Consider the following 10,951-nt stretch of genomic DNA (forward strand, 5'->3'; position numbering starts at 1 on the left):
ATGGATGGATGGATGGATGGATGGATGACTAGATAGATAGATAGATAGATAGATGGATGGATGGATGGATGGATGGATGGATGGATGGATGGATGGATGACATTTTAAGAAAAACAAATATAAACTGTTGGAATAGTCTAAACTGGGAAATCTACTTTACTCACTAGCACAACAGGAAAAAAAAGAGGCGTGGTATTTTATGTTAAAGAGACAATAAATGCCAAACAGGTTTTCAAGATGAAGAAGGGATAGTTCTGATGTTGGAGGTGATTTTAAATAAAAAACGGATTCTCCTGGTTGCTATCTATGCACCAAACTCAAGACAAAAGGAATTCTACAAAAAAACTTCATAAAAAGATATTAAAAGCAAAATATGAAAGCATTTGTATTATGGGAGATTTCAATACAATAGTCAACGCAAATCTGGACTATAAAAGTAGTAAACAAATTACCTGAATTTATCCTCTTATTAAACAATGGTACATTTGATATCATATTTCTTTGTGATACATGCCTAAACTCATCCCTCACTGACTCCATTATTTCAAACAAAGAATATCAAGTCCTTTGATCAGATCGTGAACACCGCAGAGGTGGTGGAGTAGTTATCTTTTACAAAAAATCACTGCACTTAAAAAATATTCAAGTTGCACATAAACTTTCTCTTCCTGAAACTATTGTATGTGACCTGTCCACCAACACCACACTTAGATTCATACTATGCTACAGAGCCGCTGACTACGACATCGCTCATGCAAATACGTTAACCTCACTACTAACATGGGCTACCTCTTGCCCATAACCTCTCATCTTCCTGGGTGACCTAAATCTACCTTCTATAAACTGGATAACAAATGAATGTACAACCGAACCAATCCATACTACACTATACAGCGCCGTTACAAACCTAGGTCTTGAGCAACTTGTTCGGCTACCTTTGCAGATTGGCAATTGGGAACAAAGTGAAAACATTTTCATACATTAAATCAAAAGTTTTACCTCTAGAAATTGTTTGTGTCTTTTATGGTATGAAAGAGAAAAAAGTTCCTTGACTTAAAAGACTCTTCATGGTGAATATTCGTGGCCAGTTATATAGATCATTCCAGATAGTTTAGCAGATCCATGGTTGTATCCCTACATAATAGGATTTACATTTTAAAGCAAAGTTAGTGTTGATGTTTCTTGTTATAATGTGGAAAGTGAGAACTCCTGGAGAGGGATGGGCAACCGGGTGCTATCCAGGAACACTGGACTGTGTTTCCCTCAGTTATTAGGGGAGGCAATGGGAGTTGCCTTTTCAAGCACTTAGTGCCTGACTGCCGAAGAGAATGTGAAGAGAATGCCTTTCAGCAGATGTTGAAGATGTTGAACATTCAACCATCCATCAAACAAGGCATCCATAAATCGAAACATCCATTCACCCATCGATCAACCTACTAATCTTCAACCACCCATTCAAAACCTCCAATCATCCAACGATCAGCCGCTCATTGCTCAACCAACCTTCCTTCTACCACCTGTTACAAATAACCCTCAATCAACTACCGATCACAACTAGGTATGCACGCCCCTTACCTCTCCTACACCAAACACTACAGGTCTCAAATGTAAATTAATAAATGCAAGAAGTATTGTAAACAAATTACCTGAATTTATCCTCTTATTAAACAATGGTACGTTTGATATCATATTTCTTTGTGATACATGCCTAAACTCATCCCTCACTGACTCCATTATTTCAAACAAAGAATCAAATTGAAAATGTTATAGGAATCCAGATGTAATGGGGCTTTGGACTTCCAGATTGGGAATTATATTACCAGGCGTCAGCCCGACATGGTGAAATGAATGGGTAAATTTGAAAATAAAAGACTACTATTAATAGAGGGACATGATTTGTAATTAGGTTGGCATGCCTTCCTTTGGTATGGTAGAAGTACGGCACATAAATATTTTCAGAGGCATTATGTTAAAAATGCACGGGGTAGTTTGAAACGAGTCCAGGTGTGATGGGAGAATGGTTTTGCTGGTACCGTACAGTGTACAGTTTGTGGTTATCATTTTATTAGTTTTTATATTTTATTGTTATGCACTGACCCGCCCAGTGATAAGATGGGTATAAGATGGGTATCCACGTCAGTGTCTTAAATAAAAAGGTGCCACTAATGTGTTATCTCCTGTCCAACAACAAAATCAAACTTATTCCAATTAATGAGGAATTTATATTTAGTTGATGTCAGCTGAAGGGGAAGGGGAATAAATCTCTTTGATTAGAACAGTTTGTGTGTAACAGAAGACGATGAATGAAGGCGGTTGGAAACTCCTGGGACCTCACTGCATTCAGGCAACCCAACCCAGATGTGACCTGAGTTCGATCCTCCAGGGAGATTCCTCCCAACAGTGTGGCTATTGAGACGGACTACGCAGATTCCCTCTTGACTTGGAATGATTGCCTCCATTGCGGGCTCTTCACCTGGAAGCAAAGAAAAGAGGAGTTAGAGGACAACACGCAATAAGGACTGAATTCTCACTTTCTGTTGCCATTTTGCCAGCTATGAACAAGCTGGAAGAACAGAAATTATCAGGGCGCAGCAAAGGAACGATTATCAGTGGGCACTTGATTTTCAGGCCTTCTGAGCCTGTTTTTCCTCTCTCACCTGGCTCCAGAGCCTCTGACTACGACATCGCTCATGCAAATACGTTAACCTCACTACTAACATGGGCTACCTCTTGTACAATGTTGCGAACCTCCGTCCATAGTTCATCAGGCACTCTGTCTATCAGATCTAATTCTTTAAATCTATTTGTCACCTCTACTGTATATTCACCAGGGATATGATTTTAGTTCATACCTGAGTGGCCTGGTGCTTTTCCTACTTTTTATTGATTATGAAGGCCACTCCATTTCTTCACCATCTATCTGCCAGGAATGGAGAGGGCCGGATGCCATGATTTTAGTTTTCTTAATGTTGAGTTTCAAGCCAACTTTTGCACTCTCCTCCTTCAGCCGCATCAAGAGACTCTTTAGTTCCTCTTCGCTTTCTGCCATTAGAGTGGTATCATCTGCATATCTGAGGTTGTTAATATTTCTTCCGGCAATCTTAATTCCAATTTTTGATTCATCTAGCCCCGCCTTTCTCATGATGTGTTCTGCATATAAGTTAAATAGGCAGGGTGATAGTATACAGCCTTGCCGGACTCCTTTCCCAATTTTGAACCAATCAGTGGTTCCGTGTCCAGTTCTCACTGTGGCTTCTTGACCCGCATACAGGTTTCTCAAGAGACAAATAAGATGGTCTGGTACTCCCATCTCTTTAAGAACTTGCCACAATTTGTTGTGATCCACACAATCAAAGGCTTTAGCATAGTCAATGAAGCAGAAGTAGATGTTTTTCTGGAACTCCCTAGCGTTCTCCATGATCCAGCATATGTTGGCAATTTGATCTCTAATTCCTCTGCCTCTACGAAATCCTGCCTGTACTTCTGGTAGTTCTCGATCCACATACTGCTGGAGCCTAGCTTGTAGGATTTTAAGCATAACCTTACTAGCATGTGAAATGAGTGCAATGGTGCGATCGTTTGAACATTCTTTGGCATTGCCTTTCTTTGGAATGCTTTTAGTTGCTACCTCTTGTACAATGTTGCGAACCTCCGTCCATAGTTCATCAGGCACTCTGTCTATCAGATCTAATTCTTTAAATCTATTTGTCACCTCTACTGTATATTCACCAGGGATATGATTTTAGTTCATACCTGAGTGGCCTGGTGCTTTTCCCTACTTTCTTTAGTTTAAGCCTAAATTCTGCAAGAAGAAGCTCATGATCTGAGCCACAGTCAGCTCCTGGTCTTGTTTTTACTGACTGTATAGAGCTTCTCCATCTTTGGCTGCAGAGCACATAGTCAATCTGATTTCTGTGTTGACCATCTGGTGATGTCCATGTGTAGAGTCGTCTCTTAGGTTGTTGGAAAAGAGTGTTTGCTATGACCATCGTATTGCCTTGACAGAATTCTATCGGCCTGTGCCCTGCTTCCTTTTGTACTCCAAGGCCATATTTGCCTGTTATTCCGGTTATCTTTTGGCTTCCTACTTTAGCATTCCAATCTCCCATGATGATAAGGATATCATTTTTTGGTGTTAATTCTATCAGGTGCTGTAGGGCTTCATAGAACTGGTCAATTTCATCTTCTTCAGCACCAGTGGTTGGGGCATAGACTTGAACTACTGTGATATTGAATGGTTTGCCTTGGATACGGACTGAGATTATTCTGTCATTTTGGGGATTGTATCCCAGTATTGCTTTTCCTACTTTTTTATTGATTATGAAGGCCACTCCATTTCTTCACCATCTATCTGCCAGGAATGGAGAGGGCCGGATGCCATGATTTTAGTTTTCTTAATGTTGAGTTTCAAGCCAACTTTTGCACTCTCCTCCTTCACCCGCGTCAAGAGATTCTTTAGTTCCTCTTCGCTTTCTGCCATTAGAGTGGTATCATCTGCATATCTGAGGTTGTTAATATTTCTTCCGGCAATCTTAATTCCAATTTTTGATTCATCTAGCCCCGCCTTTCTCATGATGTGTTCTGCATATAAGTTAAATAGGCAGGGTGATAGTATACAGCCTTGCCGGACTCCTTTCCCAATTTTGAACCAATCAGTGGTTCCGTGTCCAGTTCTCACTGTGGCTTCTTGACCCGCATACAGGTTTCTCAAGAGACAAATAAGATGGTCTGGTACTCCCATCTCTTTAAGAACTTGCCACAATTTGTTGTGATCCACACAATCAAAGGCTTTAGCATAGTCAATGAAGCAGAAGTAGATGTTTTTCTGGAACTCCCTAGCTTTCTCCATGATCCAGCATATGTTGGCAATTTGATCTCTAATTCCTCTGCCTCTACGAAATCCTGCCTGTACTTCTGGTAGTTCTCGATCCACATACTGCTGGAGCCTAGCTTGTAGGATTTTAAGCATAACCTTACTAGCATGTGAAATGAGTGCAATGGTGCGATCGTTTGAACATTCTTTGGCATTGCCTTTCTTTGGAATGGTTTTAGTTGCTACCTCTTGTACAATGTTGCGAACCTCCGTCCATAGTTCATCAGGCACTCTGTCTATCAGATCTAATTCTTTAAATCTATTTGTCACCTCTACTGTATATTCACCAGGGATATGATTTTAGTTCATACCTGAGTGGCCTGGTGCTTTTCCTACTTTTTATTGATTATGAAGGCCACTCCATTTCTTCACCATCTATCTGCCAGGAATGGAGAGGGCCGGATGCCATGATTTTAGTTTTCTTAATGTTGAGTTTCAAGCCAACTTTTGCACTCTCCTCCTTCACCCGCATCAAGAGATTCTTTAGTTCCTCTTCGCTTTCTGCCATTAGAGTGGTATCATCTGCATATCTGAGGTTGTTAATATTTCTTCCGGCAATCTTAATTCCAATTTTTGATTCATCTAGCCTTGCCTTTCTCATGATGTATATAAGTTAAATAGGCAGGGTGATAGTATACAGCCTTGCCGGACTCCTTTCCCAATTTTGAACCAATCAGTGGTTCCGTGTCCAGTTCTCACTGTGGCTTCTTGACCCGCATACAGGTTTCTCAAGAGACAAATAAGATGGTCTGGTACTCCCATCTCTTTAAGAACTTGCCACAATTTGTTGTGATCCACACAATCAAAGGCTTTAGCATAGTCAATGAAGCAGAAGTAGATGTTTTTCTGGAACTCCCTAGCTTTCTCCATGATCCAGCATATGTTGACAATTTGATCTCTAATTCCTCTGCCTCTACGAAATCCTGCCTGTACTTCTGGAGACACTGCCTGGAGACTGATGACACTCAAGCAGGGAGAAAAGTCCAAGGTAACACTTCCTCGCCCCAATGCAGAATGTGCAGGCTGCCAGCTGATCGGCACATGTGCGGCAGTAACTGGAAAACTTGCTGGCCAGCACACACGCGCGTGCCGGAAACCAAAAGTACCTTGTTCGGTGCATGTATGCTCCCTGGGCAGCTCCTCTTCCTGGTTGCAGTTTTGAGGAGCGCATGTGCGGAACGCGCATGCCGAAGTGCTTCGCCATCACTGTTATAGACTGAAACTTGTGGTTGCTTCCCTCTGGTTGTTGGGTCTTGATGCTTGAGTAGAATTTCCCACAAGGTCCAACCAGAATGATTGGAATTTTTTCCCCACCTCTGGTGTACTATACTTGTTCATGGTGCTGAAAAGCCGCCTCAAGCAATCTCTTTGGATCTACAAAGAGGAAAGTTCTTAAGATCAGGAATTCCCTTGACCTGTTTTAAGTTCTTATCCCCATGCAGATAGGTAGAAAAATTTCAACTGTGGAATGAAATCCTTTTAGCTCTTAAATGGATCCTACCGATCTTGGATCTTTTTAGAAAAGTCTTCCAGATTAAATGTTTTGAGGGTTGGAATCAGATGGAATTGGCTGCCCTCTTCCTACAGAAGGTAACTGGCATCCTGCCAAACACATTTCTTGCTATACTGAAAGTTCATTTGACTTTCCTTTCACCACCAGATACATCCACAGCTGAGCGTCCTTTCGGCTTTGGCCCAGTGGCTTCATTCTTTCTGGCGCTACTAGTACTAGCCCTCCGCTCTTCCCCAGTAGCATATTGGACACCTTCCAACCTGAGGAGCTCATCTTCCGGCGTCATATCTTTTTTCCTTTTGTACTCCAAGGCCATATTTGCCTGTTATTCCGGTTATCTTTTGGCTTCCTACTTTAGCATTCCAATCTCCCATGATGATAAGGATATCATTTTTTGGTGTTAATTCTATCAGGTGCTGTAGGGCTTCATAGAACTGGTCAATTTCATCTTCTTCAGCACCAGTGGTTGGGGCATAGACTTGAACTACTGTGATATTGAATGGTTTGCCTTGGATACGGACTGAGATTATTCTGTCATTTTGGGGATTGTATCCCAGTATTGCTTTTCCTACTTTCTTTAGTTTAAGCCTAAATTCTGCAAGAAGAAGACCTTCTACGCACTAATTCCAATCGTGCTTTCTATAATTTTGTCAACAATCAACTTAAAGAAACAAGATCCATTCCACCACTAAAAGAATCTAACGGCAAAGAACGTACTGACGAAACAGTTAAAGCAAATCTCTTTAACACATTCTTGCTCAGTCTTTTAAACAGCGATGGCTCATATCCGACATTCCTCAATCGTACCAAAAATGTTAACAATGACTTAACACATATAGACTTCACAGAAGATAATGTTGAAAAAGCTTTTCGCAACCTGAAACCATCATTATCTATTGGACCTGCATACTTTTTAAAAGACTTTCAATTAATATAGCAGAACCCCTAAGCATAATCTTTAATAAAGCTTTCACGACTAGTTCCCTTCCCAAACTCTGGTCTCTAGCCACAGTCAGCTCCTGGTCTTGTTTTTACTGACTGTATAGAGCTTCTCCATCTTTGGCTGCAGAGCACATAGTCAATCTGATTTCTGTGTTGACCATCTGGTGATGTCCATGTGTAGAGTCGTCTCTTAGGTTGTTGGAAAAGAGTGTTTGCTATGACCATCGTATTGCCTTGACAGAATTCTATCGGCCTGTGCCCTGCTTCCTTTTGTACCGTCAATTAACAATACTAGACTCAAGAACTGCCTCGACCTCATCTTTTGTAATAACACAAACTCAATTTACAGACTACAAATAAAAGAACCCTTTTCCAACAGCGACCACTGCATGATAGACTTTTGTCTAAATATACGCCCTCACACAAATCGTCATAACAATAGTACTCCAAACTACAATTTTAAAAAAGCCAACTATGACCTTATAAACAATGATCTCTCATTTCTTGACTGGCAAAATCTATTCTCAACCTGTATCACTGCAGAAGACCATTATAAAGTATTCCTACTTGAAATCAATAAAATCATCAAACTATACGTACCACAAATCACCATCAAAATCAAAAACATAAATAAATTACCCATATCAATAAAAAAGCTTCAATCCAAAAAAAAAAATCCCTCTGGAGAAGAAACAAAAAGGGTGATGTAGCGAACTTCAAAAACCGCTACAGAAATATTTGCAACCAAATAAAAACTGAATGTAACATTTACCACACCAAGCAAGAAGAAGCTCATGATCTGAGCCACAGTCAGCTCCTGGTCTTGTTTTTACTGACTGTATAGAGCTTCTCCATCTTTGGTGGAGAAGGGTGTCCCAACTGCCTGAGAGCTGGTCTCACCTGGCTGGTTCTTTAGGACCAAGAAAGCATCCCTCTTGGGGGCCTGAATTGTGGTCCCCAAGGGATGGAGAGAATCTGCCCAATGCTTTCTTCCTTGGAACCAGACAGAAATGGACCTTTCTAGGGCCTTTTGGTTAGAATCGGTTTTCAAACTACTAAGTGCAACAAGATCCATCAAGGAAGCCTTTGACCGGATTGACCCAGCCACCTCGCCTTCCAGCTGATAGGCCATCAGGAGTCCAGACAGACCCAAACACATGCTTGATATCTTTGAATCCTACTCACTCTCACCAGGGCTCCCTCAACCTCTCACTCCTGGCTTCCACCAGGGAGCTCCTAGCAACCTTTCCAGCAGCTTCTTTCCTCCGCTATTTGCAGAGCTTCCTCAGACAGCCATTTTGCTTTCTTGCATTTCTTTTTCTTTGGAATGGTTTTAGTTGCTACCTCTTGTACAATGTTGCGAACCTCCGTCCATAGTTCATCAGGCACTCTGTCTATCAGATCTAATTCTTTAAATCTATTTGTCACCTCTACTGTATATTCACCAGGGATATGATTTAGTTCATACCTGAGTGGCCTGGTGCTTTTCCCTACTTTCTTTAGTTTAAGCCTAAATTCTGCAAGAAGAAGCTCATGATCTGAGCCACAGTCATCCCTATCTTCAAAAAAGGAGATCGCAGCCTAATTGAAAATTACAGATCTATCTCTCTATGTTGTGTCTCATGCAAAGTAATGGAATCTATCATAAACCAATCCATTACACTCCACCTTGAAACAAACAACCTACTCTCTAATAAACAATTTGGTTTCAGAAAAAAATTATCATGTAACTTACAACTTCTCCACTGCAAAAACATATGGACTACTAACCTTGATCAAGGAAAAGCAATAGATGCAATCTACATAGACTTCTGCAAACCTTTGACTCAGTAGTACATGATAAACTTCTCCTAAAACTAAAATCCTACGGCATTTCAGGACCTCTTCACAATTGGACAAATGCCTTCCTGTCAAACAGACAACAAGTGGTCAAAATTGGCAACGCTCTATCAAATCCTGTTCCTGTCAAACAGACAACAAGTGGTCAAAATTGGCAACGCTCTATCAAATCCTGTTCCTGTCAAACAGACAACAAGTGGTCAAAATTGGCAACGCTCTATCAAATCCTGTTCCTGTCAAACAGACAACAAGTGGTCAAAATTGGCAACGCTCTATCAAATCCTGTTCCTGTCAAACAGACAACAAGTGGTCAAAATTGGCAACGCTCTATCAAATCCTGTTCCTGTCAAACAGACAACAAGTGGTCAAAATTGGCAACGCTCTATCAAATCCTGTTCCTGTCAAACAGACAACAAGTGGTCAAAATTGGCAACGCTCTATCAAATCCTGTTCCTGTCAAACAGACAACAAGTGGTCAAAATTGGCAACGCTCTATCAAATCCTGTTCCTGTCAAACAGACAACAAGTGGTCAAAATTGGCAACGCTCTATCAAATCCTGTTCCTGTCAAACAGACAACAAGTGGTCAAAATTGGCAACGCTCTATCAAATCCTGTTCCTGTCAAACAGACAACAAGTGGTCAAAATTGGCAACGCTCTATCAAATCCTGTTCCTGTCAAACAGACAACAAGTGGTCAAAATTGGCAACGCTCTATCAAATCCTGTTCCTGTCAAACAGACAACAAGTGGTCAAAATTGGCAACGCTCTATCAAATCCTGTTCCTGTCAAACAGACAACAAGTGGTCAAAATTGGCAACGCTCTATCAAATCCTGTTCCTGTCAAACAGACAACAAGTGGTCAAAATTGGCAACGCTCTATCAAATCCTGTTCCTGTCAAACAGACAACAAGTGGTCAAAATTGGCAACGCTCTATCAAATCCTGTTCCTGTCAAACAGACAACAAGTGGTCAAAATTGGCAACGCTCTATCAAATCCTGTTCCTGTCAAACAGACAACAAGTGGTCAAAATTGGCAACGCTCTATCAAATCCTGTTCCTGTCAAACAGACAACAAGTGGTCAAAATTGGCAACGCTCTATCAAATCCTGTTCCTGTCAAACAGACAACAAGTGGTCAAAATTGGCAACGCTCTATCAAATCCTGTTCCTGTCAAACAGACAACAAGTGGTCAAAATTGGCAACGCTCTATCAAATCCTGTTCCTGTCAAACAGACAACAAGTGGTCAAAATTGGCAACGCTCTATCAAATCCTGTTCCTGTCAAACAGACAACAAGTGGTCAAAATTGGCAACGCTCTATCAAATCCTGTTCCTGTCAAACAGACAACAAGTGGTCAAAATTGGCAACGCTCTATCAAATCCTGTTCCTGTCAAACAGACAACAAGTGGTCAAAATTGGCAACGCTCTATCAAATCCTGTTCCTGTCAAACAGACAACAAGTGGTCAAAATTGGCAACGCTCTATCAAATCCTGTTCCTGTCAAACAGACAACAAGTGGTCAAAATTGGCAACGCTCTATCAAATCCTGTTCCTGTCAAACAGACAACAAGTGGTCAAAATTGGCAACGCTCTATCAAATCCTGTTCCTGTCAAACAGACAACAAGTGGTCAAAATTGGCAACGCTCTATCAAATCCTGTTCCTGTCAAACAGACAACAAGTGGTCAAAATTGGCAACGCTCTATCAAATCCTGTTCCTGTCAAACAGACAACAAGTGGTCAAAATTGGCAACGCTCTATCAAATCCTGTTCCTGTCAAACAG

General features: G+C 41.1%; 1 long non-coding RNA gene across 1 annotated transcript; it reads right to left on the minus strand.

Annotated features, from left to right (window-relative positions):
• Positions 1-2,208: 2,208 nt before the first annotated feature.
• On the minus strand, positions 2,209-6,331 carry LOC131194245 (uncharacterized). The gene is made up of 2 exons (XR_009154131.1): positions 5,980-6,331; positions 2,209-2,473 (listed from the first exon to the last, which is right to left on the minus strand). It is a non-coding gene; the product is annotated as an uncharacterized LOC131194245 (long non-coding RNA).
• Positions 6,332-10,951: the final 4,620 nt, after the last annotated feature.

This window comes from Ahaetulla prasina, chromosome 3, assembly GCF_028640845.1.
Source record: "Ahaetulla prasina isolate Xishuangbanna chromosome 3, ASM2864084v1, whole genome shotgun sequence".
Taxonomy (NCBI): Eukaryota; Metazoa; Chordata; class Lepidosauria; order Squamata; family Colubridae; genus Ahaetulla; species Ahaetulla prasina.